This window comes from Sturnira hondurensis, unplaced genomic scaffold (genome assembly GCF_014824575.4).
Source record: "Sturnira hondurensis isolate 20B ecotype Veracruz unplaced genomic scaffold, ASM1482457v3 Scaffold0004474, whole genome shotgun sequence".
Taxonomy (NCBI): Eukaryota; Metazoa; Chordata; class Mammalia; order Chiroptera; family Phyllostomidae; genus Sturnira; species Sturnira hondurensis.
In genome coordinates, this window is record NW_028077105.1 from 10031020 (window position 1) to 10050731 (window position 19712).

General features: G+C 35.6%; 1 protein-coding gene and 1 pseudogene across 1 annotated transcript in view; one reads left to right on the plus strand and one right to left on the minus strand.

Moving 5' to 3' along the window:
* THEMIS (thymocyte selection associated) overlaps positions 1 to 19712 on the plus strand; it is a 157079-nt gene that overhangs the window by 83567 nt on the left and 53800 nt on the right. The window lies entirely within an intron of this gene.
* Positions 5207 to 5563, minus strand: LOC118986760 (60S acidic ribosomal protein P1-like; annotated as a pseudogene).

The following is a 19712-nucleotide window of genomic DNA, read 5'->3' on the forward strand; positions in this document are numbered from 1 at the left end:
CGTATTCATTGAGAAATACAGAATATTTGCAAATTGTGTTTGTGTTTCTGGAAGCAGGAATCGTGACTTAAAATTTCACTCCAGCCATGACATGCAGTACATTAATACTTCTAGCTATATAGCCAAATGATGGTTTAAGTGAGTTTTAAATGAACAATAATTGATGAAAGTAAGGCATTAGAAAACATTGCCTGATTTTAAGAGAATTTTGACCTCCAAAAATGAACCACTTATCAAACTATTAATAAATACTCATTCTCTCTAGAGAGCTTATGTCCAAAGGACGTTGTTTCCTGATGGGATAACTGAAGAACAATTGTACTTGGAAATGCTTGAATGCACCAAAATTGTGGCCCTCTTTGGGCTTTCAGCCAACTGACAATGTTTTCACTTGAGGAGTTAGGAAGGGCTGACAATAAACCTGAGTTAGTACTGTTCTTCACCTTCCTCTCCCATCTGTGGAGACAAGAACTAAAATACCATCAACTATGAGGTTATCATATTTTCAGTCTTAGTATTACTTTTCAGCTGCAAAAATATAGGAATTAAAAAATATATATTCCCAATGGATTGCCAAAATCTTTGAATGAAATTTGGAGTCAATCATTTCACATTAGAATTCTGGCTTTTACAAGGGTTAAAATAGTTCTCATTTTCTTAAATGTCCATAACTTAGAAATCCTTGTTTAGAAATGACCAATTATGATGGAAAAATCAGCAGTTTGGAATGTTCAATGCACAGTATTTATAAAGGGAGGGCACTTGAATTGCCAACTTCCAATAATCCCTGTAGGAATTTCAGTGCCTAGAATCAATGACTGGAGTGTGGGCTTATTAGATATTTAAGTTCTGTTCTTTGAGCTCACTATCTTAAGTTTTATTTTATAAATTTTTAGAAATCCGAAGAGTAATTGGAGAAATTTAGAGGAGAGAAGTTCCAGCTGGCTTTCTAATTCCCAAAACAGATTTCTCTGAGTTTCCTATTACTGTATTTATCAGTTTGAGTTTATTTTAGAATAAAAATCTTGCCTAAAAATAAGACATAAGCTCTATATTTGAGCAAATACATTTTGATAAACTACCCAGATTCTTGCAGGACAACAATTACTTTTAAATATTTTGATGGTATTTTCATTGATGTCAGATCCACAAATTTTTGTGCTTTGCCTTCCAAACTGAATTTCCTGGATAAATCTTAAGGTAGAAAATAAATACGGGATGGCTTTAAAAGCATGCATAAGGATAGGCTTCCAAAAACCAGTATTTTTTTTTCAGATTTAAAAAAGCAGGAAACTTTAAAAAAAATTACCTTGAAATAGAAGAGAGTAGTTAGTCAAAATGAACTTTGAATTTAAGAGATGAGAGGGTCCATAAACACTCTAGCAATTCATAGAGATAGAAATGATAATACAAGTACATTATTTAAGGGCAAACTCTCAGCCAGCTTTTTATAACACTAAACTTTTTTCCCTTGTACTTCATCCAGAATCTAACTTCAGTGATTATAGTGTCTTAGAAAACTCTACCCACTACTTAATCATCAAGATACACTTATAATAGAACATTTTGTAAGATGAGCCTTTTGTTTAAGCATTTACCGTGAACCAGCCACATAGCTAATTTTAAACTTGATGAGGAAGAAAAACATTAGAAGAAATTCTATGAATCAGAAGGCCACTGACTACAATGCTAGCCAAATGGAATAAATATATACATTAAAGACTACAGAACTATATATTGTCTCCTATTATTGATGTGGTTACAAATTTGAAAAGGGTTGATTCCAAAATTATAGAGTTACACAATATGTAAAAAACAAAAACATCTGTTCTTCTAGTGTAAGAGATAAGAATGTAATTTTAATATGTGACATGATACTATGTGGATTACACAAATTTACATACTGTTGGTCCTTAATAGAAGTTTGTTGCTTGCAAATGTTTTCCAGATCTTAACTGATATTCAAAAAATACACAATCACCACTTAATAAAATAGGATACAACATGAAGTCACGTAAGGTCATTGTTATCCAAGGATGGGTATTGCCCTAACCATGCTATTTTTCTTTTCATTGCCTCTGGTTCCAGCTTCTCCTCTGAGCTGTAATCATTTCTACATGTTCCATCCATATCAGACTCTTCCCCGGCCAAATTGTCTCTCACCAGGTTGTTAGGCAGCCTGTAGTGCAATAAACTATCCAAAGGTCTGCAATCCAGATTTGTCTCAGTCTTCAGTAATCCAAAAACAAAACAAAACACCAGCCCATCGTTGACTATGACTAACTGTGAGTGACTGGAACTGTGGGAAGTGAGACCGTGAGTGAAGGGTACTACTGTAATTGGTAAATAAAGTTCTGAGGGAGAGGAAGAAGATGCTGGAGAGTGTGTGGTTCATGAAAAAAGGACATGGACTTCTGTGAGGGGGTTAAAAATATAAGGAACAAAAGAGGTACACACAAAGCCTAACAAATAAGCAATAGGATAGCATAATTAACCGAGTGGTTAAATTAATTACTCACTATTCTAATCTTTTTACGTATGTGGACTGATTTAATCCTTACAAAAACCCAATGATATTAGCCCTCAAATTATTATCTCTATTGTACAGGTAATTAATGCTTATCAACATTGAATAACTTTTCAAGACCAAAGTCTGAATTATTGCTTTTTAGGAAGAACTAATGAACACTAGTTTAATTGACTTTGCACCATAGAGAATATTTATGATTTTAGAATTAAAATTCAGGCCATGGATGATTGATGCATATTATTTTTTCCACAAAAATATGGAAATCATCAATGTAATTAATTGGGATGTAACTTAAAATTTTATTGGACTGTAAGTTGTCAAAGGAAATTTTTCTGAAATGTGGCTTCCACCATCAGGGACCCATATTGATGTAGGCTCCTTCTTTTGGAACACAGGTGGTTGTTATCATGTGGGTATAAGGAGGCAGAGAATCATAAACTGAGAATAATGCACTGATGAGGGATTGCTCTCTCTATTTCTAGCCAGTGCACTTATTTAATTGGCCAGAAGAAATTGTAGTCTATATTTATCTGTGATGAGAAGGTATAACTCTCCCTAATGCCTGCAAGTAGAGAGAAACTGGATATTAGTTGACAATATAAGGGCTACTATGTCTTAAAAAATTAATCACATTTAATCCTCCTATATTTCTTGTCTCTGCAAATGCCACCATGATTTACTAAACCAGACATCTAAACACAACCCTTTTTTCCCTTTTTCCACTTATTAATCATTAAATCTTATAAATTCTACTTCTCTAGCATCTGTTGAATATATACCTCATTACTTCAGATTTTCATGACTTCTGTTATGGATTATTGGGAATGTCTCTTAACTAGTCTTTTTATTTCTGGTCATACTATATTCAGATGTATTATTCATACTACTGATATACTGGTCATTCTAAAGGGAAAATATTACTGTTTAACTCTTGCTAAAAATGCTTTGTATTTTCCTTTTAATTTTTAAATTATTTGTCTCTTATTTATTTCTCAAGGTTTTCACCACCTCATACCTTACTTTACACTTGTAATTCAGCCGTACTCAATTTGCCCTTTGCAAACTTTATTCTCTCCTGAATTCCCAATCATTTCAAATCATTTATTGGGGGCTTTCTAAATCCTAAAAAAAAATGAAATTATTTTCATAAAATCTTTTCAGTTTCCCTATTAGTCTTATTATTATTTCTAATTTATACACAGGGAAATGGAGGCTCTGGGAATAATTGCTCAAGGTAAGAGAGCTACCAGTAAGGGATAGACTTAGAATTCTAAACTGTCTTTTACCCTTTATCTAAACTACTCTGTATGGTTACCTGTTTTAAAAAAAACAAAAAAAACCTCTCAACCCCCAGCTCACAGTCTGTGTTTGGTGCTCTTAATTTGTGTTTCTCTGATGGCTCTTTTATGTATCTATGGTACTAATTGGACTCTGTACTTCTTTAAACCTAGGAATGTGTGTTTGTATTTGTTATAGAACAATGAATGAATGCTTGTTGGAAGAAGTAAAGAAATGGGGAGGAAGAAAGAAAGGGAGAGAGGGCCTTGGCCAGTGTAGTTCAGCCAGTTGGAGTGTCCTCCCATAAACCGGAAGGTCACAGGTTTGTTTCCTGGTCACAGTACGTGCCTGGGTGCAGGTTCAGTCCTGGCCCTGGCTGAGACAAACAGTTAACTTCCTCTCTCTCTCTCTCTTCCCCTTTCTCTAAAGTCAGTAAGCATGTCTTCAGTTAAGGATAAAAAAACAAGAAGGAAGAAAGAAAAGAAAAAAGAAAGGGAGAAAAGAAGGACATTTAACTTTACTTTTCTCTAAATAAATTCCTTTACAGTCCATGTATTTAAAAAAGCCTGAAAATGTCACCTTTTTAGATAAATTTTCCAGACTACTGGTTTATAATACTTCTGTGTGGAATATTCAATTTTTATGCAGCTAAACCTGTTAACCTTTTTACTTATTTTTATTGCTTTTAAACTTATCCTCATTCCAGTGATTCAATACATGTTCATCAATTCTGTTTTGATTTTTTTTAGAATTTGAATTTATGTGTGTACTTAATTTGTACAAATGTGCGAACATACCTAGGTAAATATGTGTATATGTGTATACATGTATGTGAAACTACATACTATATATGTATTATATACTACTAAATCTATCTGAATTTTATGAAGGTAATTCTAAAATATCAATACAATTGATAAGTGATTCCTTCCAATTTTTCATGCTTTATCACATAACATACTTCTCTATGTAACAGTTTGTTTCTGAATTATTCTTTTTTAGTGATCTTTTATTTTATTTTTGAACTAAAAGCATACCTTTAAATAAGATCCATTATTATGTATTTATTTATAGATGTACTTTTTAAGTGGTTTTATGAATAAGGCATATTATTTCAGGAAATAGAAAAACAGAAAGAATAAAAGGAAATCACCAGTAATCATCACATTAATATTTTGTTCTATAAATATTTCCATTATTCATTAACATAGACTCAGGCACACATACATGTATGATTCTGTATATATCTGTATGTGTGGTAAGTGATATGTGGACATATACCCATATGTATACATGTGTGTAGTTTAATACATTGTTACATTCGACTCTTTAATCTCTACTTTTATTTTACTTTTTTAGCAGAGTTTGGCTTTCCATTGAAAGTGTCATGAAAGTGCATTAGTCAAAAAGACTAAAGCCGACGTCATCATCAGACATGTCAGATTCTTTTTCTTTGCTTCCAGTTTCTCCTCAGCTGGGGCAGCAGGGGTGGAGGGGGCAGGGCCCCATGCCCTGCCACGTGGCAGCACCAGCTGCTGGGGCAGGTCCAGCCCCTACATTGTGGATGAGGCTCCCAATGTTGACATCGGCCAGAGCCCCTGCAAACAAACCTGCCCAGAAAGGTTCAACATTTATACTAGCGGCTTTAATGAGGACATTGATCTTGTCCTCAGTCACCTTCACCCCATTGTCCTGCAGGATAAGGGTCGAGTAAATGCAGATGGAGGCTGTGATGTGGGCAAGTCCTTCACCCATTGCTAGTCACTAGATGAAGTGAGGGCTTCAACCCAACGTGGTCTTAGCTCCCTCAGAAAGGCAGATCACCCTGGAAAAGTGACTCCACAGTGTGTTGCTAGACTGTCTATGCAGAACCTGGAAGGTGAAGGTCCCACAGTCAGTACCAAGAACATTAGCCAGTCTTGCATCTTGCAAGCCAGAAGCAAGTGTTCTTTGATTGCTAGGGCATTTTGCCTCACCTCAGATCAAGAAAAAAATAGGCTAAGAAATTAACAAAGTGGGGAAAGAAGATTTGTTTTTCAGTATTAATCATATCCTTGGAATTTCTTTGTTTTTATTGTTCAGTTACAGTTGTCCTGTCTTTTTCCCCATTGCCCTCCCCTGCCCCGTCTCCCCCACTACCATAGTCAATCCTTCCTTGCATTGTCTGTGCCCATGAGTCCTTTATTTGTGTTCCTTGACTCATCCCTTCCTTTTCTTTCCCCCATTATTCCCTTCCCCACTCCCCTCTGATTCCTGTCCGTTTGTTCTTTATTACCAAGTGTCTGGTTCTATTTTGCTCATTTGTTTGTTTTGTGGATTAGATTCCACTTATAGCTAAGATCATGCAATATTTTTCTTTGACTGTGTGGCTTATTTCACCTAACATAATGCTCTGCAGTTCCATCTATGCTGTTGAAAAGGGTAGCAGCTCCTTCTTTCTTTCTGCTGTGTAATATTCCATCATGTAAATGTACCACAGTTTTTTGATCCACTCATTTACTGATGGGTGCTTAGATTGCTTCCAGCTCTTGGCTATTATAAATTGTGCTGCTATGAACATTGGGGTGCATAGATTCTTTTGAATTGGTTTTTCAGAATTCTTGGGGTATAGTCCCAGCTGTGGAATTGCTGGGTCAAAAGGCAGTTTCATTTTTGGTTTTCTGAGGAAATTCCATACTGTTTTCCACAGTGGCTGCACTAGTCTGTATTCCCACCAACAGTGCACTAGGGTTCCCTTTTCTCCACAACCTTGCCAGGACTTGTTTGTTGATTTATTAATGATGGCTATTCTGACTGGTATTGAAGTGGTATTTCATTGTGGTTTTAATTTGCATCTCTCTGATGGCTAGTGATACTGCCCATCTTTTCATGTGTCTATGGGCCTCCTTGGAGAAGTGTTCGTTCAGGACCTTTGCCCATTTTTAAATTGAACTGTTTGTCTTTCTGGAGTGGAGTCGTGTGAGTTCTTTATTTTTTAAAAGATTTTATTTATTTATTATTTATTTATTTATTTATAGCCAGAGGGGAAGAGAGGGAGAAAGAGAGGGAGAGAGACGTCAACGTGTGGTTGCCTCTCTCATACTCCGCACTGGGGACCTGGCCTGCAACCCAGGCATGTATCCTGACTGGGAATTGAAATGACGACCATTTGGTTCACAGGCTGGCACTCAATTCACTGACCAGCCAGGGCTTGTGCGAGTTTCTTATATATTTTGGAGATCAAATCCTTGTCTGAGGTATCATTGGCAAATATGTTTTCCTGCATGGATGGTTCCCTTTCCATTTTTCTGTTTTCTTTAGCCATGCAGAAGCTTTTTAGTTTCATGTAGTCCCATTTGTTTATTCTTTCCTTTATATCCCTTGTCTTAGGGGATGTATCAGTGAAAATACTGCTGCATGGGATATCTGAAACTTTTGTGCTCATATTTTCCTCTTATCCCAACACTCTGGGTAAAGAAAACTTGGATTTTTCCTCTCCACTTCAAGTTATGTGGTGAGGCCATCAAATGATTCATTTGGGGCCTTTGACATAGGGCTATGAGAGTTCAAGAAAAATAGAAACTGATATTTGCCCCATATCTACAAAGTCTAAAGGCAAGAGACTATTACTGGAGTTTCTCCCCTTTGGAGATAAGCTATATTGAGAGTAAAGTGCCCTTTCATCAATGGCAGAGCAAATGTATGGGTTCTCAGGAGACTAGAGGTGAAGGACCTGTGACCAATAAATGTATTTTCTAATGTCCGAGAGCTGAGAGTGAGAGTTGGAAGCGCTTCGCCGTCGGCAAGTAAGCTGCCACGTCTTTCCCAGGTGGGGTGATTTCCAGTCGTGCTGCAAAAGCATTCCCTGAATGAATGGGTCAGTTTTAATGACTGTACATCCAAATTACAGCGACAGCGACCCAAGAGTGTTTATTCTTTTTCTCTGTGCTGGAGAAGTAAAAAGGAGAAGTTAGCGAGTAGGGGAAGGAGGTGGAGAAAGCTAATCATCAAGAAGTTTAACCACATTTTCTCTGCTACAGATTTGGGAGCTTCAGGAGGGTTTAAGTTACTACAGGGAGAAGTCAAAGTAGGGAAGGTCTTTGAGCTTTGGTTGTTTATACTAAAATGGCCTCGAATTAAGTGACTATTATACAAATATAGACTTTAATGAACTATTTGTTTACTAAAAACTTTGGGATTTCCCCAAGACTTTTATTTTATTTTTTAATTTTATTTATTTATCTTTAGAGGGGAAGGAGAGAAACATCAATGTATGGTTGCCTTTTGTGCGTCCCCTGCTGGGAGTTGGCCTGCAGGGAACTGGCCTGCAACCCAGGCATGTGCCCTGACTGGGAATTGAACTGCGATCCTCTGGTTCGCAGGCCTGTGCTCAATCCACTGAGCTACGCCAGCCAGGGCTGGATTTCCCCAAGATTTTATACAGAGTTTGAACAACCACAGATATTTGAAGAGATATAAAAGAAAAAGAATAAGCTTCTGCTTATATCCTTTCAAGTCCAACTTGCTCAATGACTTCTTTATAAGTATGTACATGTATCGTTGTTTTTATATGTATACACCCACATGTGCATATTTCTGTATGTATTTGTGTGTGGGTGTGTGCAATGCAGTTATCACCAGGCATCCTTTTGAACATCAAGTTTTTTAACTTCCAAATAAAAATCAAAAAAGCCCTCAATTTCACGTAATTTTTTACATTTCAGTGCCTTTCTTCTTTCTTTTTAAACGTTTATCTGGGAGCTTTATATTTTCTCCTGTGACCTCCTTTGCTGTGTTCACTTTTTTCCTGGATTTCATTGTTTAATTTTATAGTTTTGACATATAAAGATATCCATAATTAATATGTGTAACTTGGTGAGTTTAGTTGGAAGTATACACCCATTAAACCATCAAAAGTCCATACCATAAACATATCTATCACTACTACAATTCCCTCCAGCCCTCTTTATTAATGCTTCCACTCTTCATGTTTGTGTACCATCTCGATACAGGTGTTCCAACTCTGTCAAGGAGCTAAAGGTTTCTAAAGGTAATATGTGTCCAGGTTACTCTGGCCTTTAGTGCTTCAAATGATGAATTTAATCTGTTGTCATTGATTTTTCAAGGAACTCTGAACAATCTACTTTTGAGTAAAAATGAATTTGCTGAAGGTCTGGTGAGAATAGCTAGAAATAGGAAGTGAACTTTTTACACGCTAATGCCTTGACTCTTAATTGTCTCCAAGTCTTTTCTTCTCACAGAATCAGTGCTTCTCCATCCAAGATCAGCTCATATTTATTGATTGATTGCTTGTTTTATAATAATCATTGTTACATAATGCAATAAAAATACTTAGTCTCATAATTTAGTTAAATAGTTTTAAGCTTAGCAAGCCTGACCTGCTTTAAAATCAGATTAATTTATGATTATTTTAAACCATTTCATATTTTGTTATTTATCTCCTTAATCCATAAGGAATTTATATGGCATACATTATGAAAAAACCTTTATTTCTTAAAAATGGTTGATACATTTTCCCAGTGTCATATATTTATTATACTGTTCCTTACCTATCTGTTTGGGAGGAAGTTTCTCAAATTTTACTTGAGTTCTTTCATTTACCTGGCTTGTCTTAAATCAGTAGTTCAAAATGTAGCACTTTCTATGATGTTTTGATATTGTGTATACATATATATATTTATCATTATTTTTTAGATTTTATTTATTTATCTTTAGAGGGGAAGGGAAGGAGAGAAGGAGAGAAATATCAATGTATGGTTGCCTCATGTGAGTCCCCCGCTGGGAACTGGCCTGCAACCCAGGCATGTGCCCTGACTGGGAATTGAACCGCCATCGTGTGGTTCGCAGGCCCATGCTCAATCCACTGAGCTACACCAGCCAGGCATATTTATCATTATTAAACATTATCTGGAAATTAAGAAAATGTGATTTTTGTCCTTGCTCCATTACTAGTTTGTTAGAGTATCTTGGGTAATCTTAGCATTCTTGACTATAAAATAAAGTTAAGGTAAAAGATCAGTACTATTTTTTTAACCTAAATATTCTACCCATCTATGATTCTGTGTCTATACATTGGCCAGTAAAGAATCAAAAGTAACTGAAAATCTTCACTTGAGTCTCTTGAAATAACAAAAAGTTTGTTTTGTTCTTTTGTTAAAAAGAAGAAGCAGGAAGTACCAAAAAAATGAGCTCTGGTATTTGGCAGGGATGGTGGCCTCCCTGGTGACTTTGTCTGCTTCTCTATCTGTGGCACCTGAAGAGTTTTCCTTGTCTATAATGCTTGATTTAATAGGGCCTGTTTCAGCTTCTTCATCCTACATTTAGTAGGAAATTGGCCACTATTTTCTCTTTTCTTACTTTTCTGGGAGGTTGTTCCCAGGAACTGCCTCGTTTAAGAATCGCCCTTTCCTATTATGGCCCTGCACTTCCAAAACCCAGTTTGTGGTGGTTGTGTCACTCCATTCAATATGCACACGGCAATATTCCCATTCACTCTTATCTGTTTCACCTTAAAGTTTTCCTGTATCTGTGACCCTTCTTGACATTCTTTTCCAGGGCTACCCACTCCATGCCCAGGTTGCCTCCACCAGAACCCATTCTTTGTGTATAACCTGTCCCTATTCTCTCCTCCATCACCCAATGCATCTGATTTTGTGCAGTGATGCAGCTATGCCTTCATGAAGCGAACTCAATTTGTTTTCAAACAAATACAACAATATCGTTTTCTGCATCTCAAGGGTGTCATAGTTATGCTTCCATTTGGCACTGTAAGACCAGAACTGAGGCACTAAGGAGTATGGTATGTAAGGCAGAAAGGAAGAGCTTGTTCTTGCAAATGAAAGGAAATTTACCCCCATTTAGCTAAAAGCACAAGACCTTTCTAATCAAACGTTTGACATCATGACCAGCCTGAGAGAAAAGTGTACCTGTTCAGTTATGACCGGTGCTGCTCACCAAAGTTGATTTCTCATTGTCTGGGCAGCTACAGGAGATATGGGTACTGAAAGCTCGTGCCAGCCTGACTGCTGCTCTTCTATAAAGCCTTGCCAGACCACACTGAGAAGCTGTTATTCCCTATTATGAAAAGTAAATCTCTAATCATGGTTAAAAGGTAATCAGTCTCCAAAAGAGTGGTCTGTAGAGGTAAGCAGCAATTCGGCTTTGATTGGCAACACAGGATTTTCAGTAAGTAGTTCAAAATGAGAAGCATTCAGGGAGAGCCAGAAACATGACCAAATGCTGATTCTAAAATTTTCGTGACATTGGTTATTGACAGATATGTTAGAAATTCTTTAAACTGTGTCTTTCTTAGAAACTATAATAATTGTGCACAGTGGTTTTGTTTACTTCATGTCATCTGAACCCTGTAACACAACCTTGTGATGTAGGTATCATCATCACCGAGGCGTAGCTAAAGCCGCTTGCCCAAGGTTCCCAGGTTTGTGGCCAGTGGTAGGGCAGGCCCTTCTCCCTGCTCCTCTGCCCACAAAGCCCAGGCGCTTTGTGTGGTTGGTCCCTTGATGCTTCTGGAAAGGTGGTACATGAATGTCTTTCAACGTTCCTGCTCTATTGTTTCTTGCATGGAATCCATGTTTATTGTTTTCATCTTAGGCAAAACAGCACAGTAGCGTGTTTCTCACAGGGTGGTTGTAAAGACAAAATCCAAAGACATAACACATCTGAAAAGCATAGCATATCAAAGGGAGTTAATACAGCTTACCTAACAGACAGCTAATTTTTTCTTGTGTCATTTATAAATTCTATGATTTGAAATAAGGCTATTTCCTTTGCTTTGCAGGCCAGCAGTCAAATCTACTGAGCCACACCAGCCAGGGCAAAATAAAGCTATTTCCTTTAGAGGAAAGGTACTATAACTAGGCAAATCAGTAACATAACTTCAGAAGCAAGCACGTTTCTATCTCACACAAAAATGGTGTTGCTGACCAATTGTTGGAGAGACGGGTATTGTGTACCGCTTTCCTCATCTCAGCTGTGCTGATCTGTGTTTCCGTGGGCTACCCAGGTGAACAAAGACTAGGATAAGCCAATATACATGTACTGTGTACCAGGATTGCTACCAACTTTTTTAATATTACAAAATCATCATAATAATTGGACCCTAAAATGGTGGTGTTTTAAGCCCCTAAGTGGCTGTTTTATCTTTCTCTGAGATAAAACAAATGTAAGTCTCTGAAAATTCTTCATTCATTAAGCAGAATTTTCCATTTGGGACCAAGTAATCAAGTGACTTTTACCACAGTTTCCTTGTAATTCCTTAGCTTTTGTGCAATTTTTTACTAATAGTAATATTAATGTACATATATTATCTCTTTTGTTATACCTGGAATATTCTGGACAGCAAACATCATGTTTGGAATGAGTATATGACTGTCCTCTAAAGATACTCAGTAAGTCTTTGTCTGGAGTTAAACAAGAGAATATATTTTTAAAACACCTGAGAAAAATATTTGAATTATATGCAGAAGTAATCCAGTTTCAATGCAAAGCTAAAGAACCCAGGACTTATTTCTAAGCTATCTGCTATTATATTCAATTGTTTATCAAACCATCAATCAGTTCTTTGGACTATGTAGATATTGCAAAACAAAACAAAAGAAGCTAACAGAACAACTGTTATCCAGGATGGGCAGGCAATGCAGTATTTTACAGGCCCTGAAAAGAACTCTGATTATCTTCTGTGACTGAGATGAAGAACTAACAAAGAGTTTGGAGCAGAGATATGGCATGCTGGGATTTCTGCTGGGAAAGAATTACTATAGCTGTAAGGGGGGAGCCCTGCGTGATTACCGTTAGTAATGCTCAGGATGCCAGAGTTTTGTTTCTAAAGTGTGGTCTAGCCCTGGCTGGTGTAGCTCAGTGGATTGAGCACGGGCCTGCGAACCACACAATCGCGGTTCGATTCCCAGTCAGGGCACATGCCTGTGTTGCAGGCCAGTTCCCAGCAGGGGACTCACGAAAGGCAACCATACATTGATATTTCTATCCCTCTCTCCTTCCCTTCCCCTCTAAAGATAAATAAATAATTTTTTTAAAAAAGTGTGGTCTAGAAATTAGGGCTCTTTTTTTCTGATTTCAAAATTTATTTGAAAATATTTTTATAACATCAAGGTAAATAAAGCCAATTTTATTTGTTTAATAGTTTGTCAGGTTTGGGGCAAGTGGGCAGAAGAGTACTTAGGATTAAGTGATGGAACCTTGTCTTAACAGAATTTATAAGATAAAAAGGTTTACTACCTATTCAAAGATTCTAAAAAGGTAGAATCTGCTGTTATGATAATTTTTTGTTTGTCTTTTCAAGGAAAGATATAGAGACAAAATGTTAAAAGAATGTATTTCAAATAGGATACTACAATCTAAAAATACACTTTAGTATCATGTTACTACCAGTAAATGTCTACTCTCAAACATTCTGGTAGTTCAGACGAGGGCAATAATTATGAATATCATTGATTTCTTTAATGAAAATGCCAATACTGCTGAAGAAAACATTTTACTTTCCCCTTTTACATTCGTCCCCTAACCTTTTGTTATTCAATAATAAAAAGCTATAGAATAAATCAGGAAAGGTCACTGGAGTCTTTAGCCTCAACTCCAAGATCTGACTGTTGGAAGGCAATTCTCTGTGAATGCTTTCATGTTACCACATGGTCCAAACTTTCTGAGGAAAGACCACTAACAAACTTGGCTAATGAATGACTGGAAAGCAAACATGTCCTGGAAGATAGAGATTGTTGCTTCAGATAGATTTAGAGACTTATCTCTTCTCTAGATATTTACTTACATTCTAAAGTCAAAGACTATTCTTCTGTGGAGAGGAAAGGCCAATGTCCCAAAGGAGCTGAATGTCATTATTTTGTGAGCCTGTGGTACAGTCCCACTGTGTGTGCAAAATCTTAATTTGTCCTCAAGTAATTAACCAGTTATTTTAATACCATTTATTTAGGATGATTTTAAACAGCGATGCCTTTCAGAGCCTTACCAGTGCTAAGACGGTCTGTGAGTAATACACTGGGTGCTAATCTAGAAACTTCCTGTTTCCCGTCAGGTTATCTATTTGTCTATCTCTCATCTATCATCTACCTGTCCACCTGCTTACTCACCTATCCTATCGTCTACCTACCTGACACTGTGTGTGTGTGCAAGGGTGTTGGAGAGAGCCAGATTTAAATGAAACAAGAAAATTGGAAGAATTTCGAACATGGATGGGATAACCTGATATCACAGCTTCAGAAAGATGAATGTTTTTAATAAATTTACTAGTGGTAGGGCTATTTCCAGATAGTTTCTGGAGTTAGGTCAAGTAATGACAAGTCCTACAAAAGGAGATTTTCCGAGGAGCTGCACAGATTGGTGTAATAGTGGCAATGCTCTAGGAATGAGACTTTTTAGAAGTGGTTATATTGTTATAAACATACTTAAGATCCCACCCACTTAAACATGTATGTTTAAGCTAACATCATACTCAGTGGTGAAAATTGAAAACTTTTTCTCTAAGATCTGGAACAAGGCAAGGGTGCCCACTCTTTAATAGGTGCTGTTAGGAAAATTGAATATTCCCCACATGCAAAAGAATGAAATTTGGACTTGTGCATTACTCCATACACAAAAATTAGTGGAAGATGGATTAAAGACTTAAATGTAAAATACAAAACCATAAAACTCTTAAAAGAAAGCATATAGGAAAAGCTTCTTGACAATTGGTCTTGAAATTGTTGGTCTTGACAACAATTTGGGGGGTATATACCAAAGGCATAGGCAACAATAGAAAAACAGATAAGTGCAACTATATCAAACTAAAAAGAATCTTCATAGCAAAGAATCTTATTAACAGAACGAAAAGGCAACCTATGAAATTGGAGAAAATATTTGCAAACCATATATTCTATAAGGGATTAACTTCCAAAATATATAAAAAAATAGTGTAGATTAATAGCAAAAAAAAACCCCCACAAATGACCTGATTAAAAAGTAGTCAAAAGATTAGATTACACTTTTCTCCAAAGAAGACATACAAATGGCTGATATGTATAAGAAAATGTGTTCAACATCACTAATGATCATGGAAATGCAATCAAAATCACAAGATATCAGCCCACACTTGTTAAGATGACTATTATTTGTTTTACAAAACATAAGTATTGAGGTTGTAGACAAATTGGAGTCTTTGTACATTGTGGTGGGAATGTAAAATTGTGCAGCCACTATGGAAAACTGTGGAAGGTTCTTAAAAAGTTAAAAATGGAACTACAAGCAATCTCACTTTGGGTATACAAAGTATATCCAAAATCTAAATCTAGATGTTGAAGAGACATCTGTTTACTGCAACATTATTTTCAGTGGCCAAGATATTAAGACAATCTAAATGTCCATCAACAGAGGAATGGATGTAGTAGAGATAAATGTATCATTTCTGGTGTTTTCAGTATAAGCATTTTGCCATAAACATCTTTGTTGAAAACACTTTTCCACAAGTATTTTCTTCCCTATTTTTTCTTTAAAAAATGTTTTTATTGTTGTTCAATTACAGTTGTCTGCATTTACCCCCCACCACTCCCCTGCCCACCCCAGGCAAATCCACCTCCCTCTCCTGCTTCTACCTGCTCCTTGGTTTTGTCCATGTGTCCTTTATAGTTATTCCTGAAAACCCTTTCCCCCATTATCCCCTACGGTGGTAGTTATCCCCTCTAGTTACTGTCAGATTGTTCTTAATTTCAATGTCTCTGGTTATATTTTGCTTGCTTTTATTCTTTTGTTGATTAGGTTCTTCTTAAAGGTGAGATCATTCAGTATTTGTCCCTCACCACCTGGCTTCTTTCACTTAGCATAATTATCTCCATTTCTATCCATGCTGTTTCAAAAGGTAGAAGCTCCTTCTCTCTCTCTTCTATGTAGTATTTCATTGTGTAAATGTATCATAGTTTTTTTATCGACTCATTTACCAATGGGCATTTAGGTTGCCTCCAGCACTTGGCTACTGTAAATTGTGCTGCTATGAACGTTGATGTGCACAGGTTCTTTTGAATTGGTGTTTCAGGGCTCTTAGGGTATCATCCAAGTGAATATTTTCACCACAGAACTCACTGGCCATTGACAATTTTTTTCATAAAATATAAATAACCGGTTAATATTTATGTTTACATTTGGCAAACTTAATATATTTAGTAAGCTAGTTGTCAGTTTGATTTCTTTTTTACATTGATGAAGTTCTTAAAGAGAAATTTCTTTTATAAAAGAAAAACCTATTTTACAATCAAAAGACTTGGATTGTAATTTATATATCATATATACATAGGTTTTAAAAAGAATTATACCAGCTTAAACAAAGGAACAGACCTTTCAAAACAGAAAGGCCTTGAGCCCTTAACTCCCTACTACTTGGAAGCAGGCTCAGAACACTACTTGACTACAAATTTAGGCCTTTACTTAAGAAAAATATGACTCAGAGGGTAGTGGTCCAGGGCCAACAGCCAAGAAAGCCCCTAGGGAACATATTTGAGTCCTACTCATCCTATTCTGTTCCTTCTCAAAGGGAAATGGCAACTTGTACTCCTCTGGATCTGATTTTTTTGAGACCAGTAACTCCTATGTTGCTTCCATTATTCATTTTTTAAAATTGAAGTGCCCATTAGAGTTTGCCTGATCCTGTCTCCCCATTGTATGTTGAGTAAGTCAGGGCATGTAGCTTATTTCTTTATTCCATAGTCTTCAGATCAAGAAAAGCTTTCCTCCAACTGACATGAACTTCCCCAAAGTGCCAAGCATGTAGAGAGCCATTTTGGATGCTGTAGACCTAGGGACATCTCATGGAGCTGGGACTAAATGACCCATGGAATTGTGAGGTCCTAAAATGGTGGTGTTTTAAGCCACTTACTTTTGGAATGATTTGTTATGCAGAATTGATAACTGAGACACTGTTATAAGCCACTAACTATGTATAAGAATATAAGATTATATAGAATGAAAATAAATAAATTGGCTAATTTCAATTTTACATCTTTGAACCTGAGCTAATCTTAACTTCCTCTGACAAGTAAGCTCAAAGCCACCAATATTAGAGTCTTAAACAACCTGTATTAATTATTATTTAGGTTGTTTGACTTCTTACCTAAGGGTGCTTTTTGCAAAGTTAAGTGAGAGTTTAAGTCATTTATAGATCTTGGCAGGGAAGAAGATACCAGATGTCATGTATGTGATGAAAATATCCATAATCTTTTGGTTGTCATTAACAATCTTTCAAAATTCTTTTAGTGGAAGTTTATATTTATAGCTACTTATCAGTAACAAAAAAAATTTTTAAATACATAAAGCATTTTTAAGAGATCTCTAAGTATTTTTAACATGGTATTCATTTTAATGATAGAAAATGGGATAAAGAGGCTCAAATATGTTATAAAAATATAATACTTCTTTTGGAAGTTTCTAACATTAAAATTTGGCTTACTAGTCATACAGAAATATATCGGGAATATGTTTGATGATCAGAAACAGTGATTCTTTTATAAGTTGCTACTCTAAAAACATTCTGATAGATCTCAATGGTTCTACATTAGCTAATGAAACCATTATTAAAAGCTACATTCTTTTCTATGTTTCCCAAAAAAGTGCGTTTCAGGCCAAAGTTCTATTCTCTTGTCAGCAAAAATCTTGAGATTACCTCTAGCTTCTTAATTATTTTTTATCTTCAAAATCATGCAAAAATTAACTGAGGAGCTTTAAGTACTTAAGTTTGAATCAGCATATATTTATGCACATACACACATTGAATTCTGAAACTTATCTGGTGCTACCAACTTGGTATAGAACAACTTCATTTTTATGCTAAATAGATTATGACTGGCAGAGCCAAGAGAAGTCTAATAAACAAATTGTACTTCTGATACAACAACAATTCCTTGAAGACTGAGTCTCCCTGACCCTTTTAATGAGCTACCTCAATGAAAAGATTGGACTTCTAAATCATGTGCTAGAACTTCTTGTGGTTTTAGACTTTTTGAGGAATGGAAACATCATAATGACATCAGATTTAAAACGTATTACTGTTTTCCCAGGAAAAGGCCGCAGGAATTAGAATCTGTTGTCCAGAATCCTTAGTAAAAGGTATAAGAGTGTAGTCTGTGCAATTACAAAAATAGGAAGATAGTTGAGTGATTCTTAAATACAAAAATGAAACATCACATTCAAGTTTTTTTTCTAGAGGATCATTTCAAGGGCTTAATCTTTAAGTAATTTTAAACAAAACATTTTATTAGCTCAGATATGAGGACTTTTTCTTAAATATCCTCAGTGAACAAATAATACTTTTTCTGAATGATGAATAAATAATGTAAATAGAAAATTTACAGAACTAAAAATGACCAAGAAGTATATGAAACACCTCTTAACTTACTGAAAATCAATCATATGCAAACTTTAAAGTAAGTTTAAAGTTTTTGCATAGTTTATTCTGCATAGTTTTGTCCCATTTACCAGGGACAAAAACAGGGAAAAAAGAAAGATTAAGAATAAAATAACCAGAGGCCATGAGGAACCATATTTTCATACACTGTATGAAGAATTTTTGACCTAGCAATTTTACTTACCACTGCCTAAGAAAATCCTGCCATACCTGAGTTTATGTAAGAAAATTTTGTGACAGTATTTCAAATGATGAACACATGGAAACCATGTAGTCATCTATTAATAATGTAATAATTATACAGACTAAGAATGTTCATACTATGGAGATTTTTAAAAGAATGAGACAGATGTAGAAGTATTGAAAAATGAAGTGTCCAAAATATAGTATTAAGTAAAAAAGCAAGTTTAAAACAAAATACAAAGCACTCTTTTAACTACTAAAGATACACAAATTATACATTTTTATATGATATATACATGTATGTGGTGTTATACACACATACCATGTTGGTTTCAGTAACCCTGTGGAGGGAAGATAAAAATAGTGAACTAATGATATATATATATATATATATATATATATATATATATATATATATATATGTTTTATAATTACACAGAAAAAAAGGAATAGGAAAAATTATGGTGCAATATTTGGTTTTCAACTATGCTTCAGTGAACCATAAATGATTATAAACTGTCACAGCTCCAACTTTCAATGTGAGGTTAAGGATTACTATGGAAAATGAAGGTAATTTTAAGGTCCTTTAGCTGATGGAGCAAAAATGACATCTTCTTAAGTCTGAAAAGTAAGTCTGATTGGCAGTAGAAAGCAATGCCTGAGTGTATGGATTTAGTGACACTTTATACGCTGCCAAGCACCTAAGTTCTCAACAATTGGTATTTATTTCATTCATTCATTAAAAAAACAAACAACATGAAAGTTTAAACAAATTCTTTATTATTTTTACTGTATTTTTCATTACCATTTATCCCCCTATACCCCCTCATCTCTGCAATCACCACGCTATTACCCATGTCCGTGAGCCCTTTGTCTTTTTGCCTGATCCTTCCACCTCCTAAACCCCACTCCCAGAGCCGTTCGAATTACTGATTAAAGAAAACCAAGGAGCACTAACTCAAATAATTTGTCCGATTTAATAGGATCCTTAAAAAATGTTAGATTTATTTCAGTTTGTTTCTTTCCTCATTAAACCTTTCATTTGAAGTGTAGCTTTAAGAACTCAAATAATTCTCGCAAATGTAATTAATGTTTCTATTTCACTAGAGCCAAAGGGTGACCAAAACTCAGAGAATGACTTAATGAAGAAAAGTCTGCAAAATGAACTGAAATGAATGCTATTTACTGGTGTTGTATTTGAAAAACTGTAATATTTGCGTTTTAGATGGCGGTGAATGTGGTGCTGCTCAAGGGTACAATTCGATAGCGTTAGCCACTTGATAAGCAAGAACGATGCACTTTGTG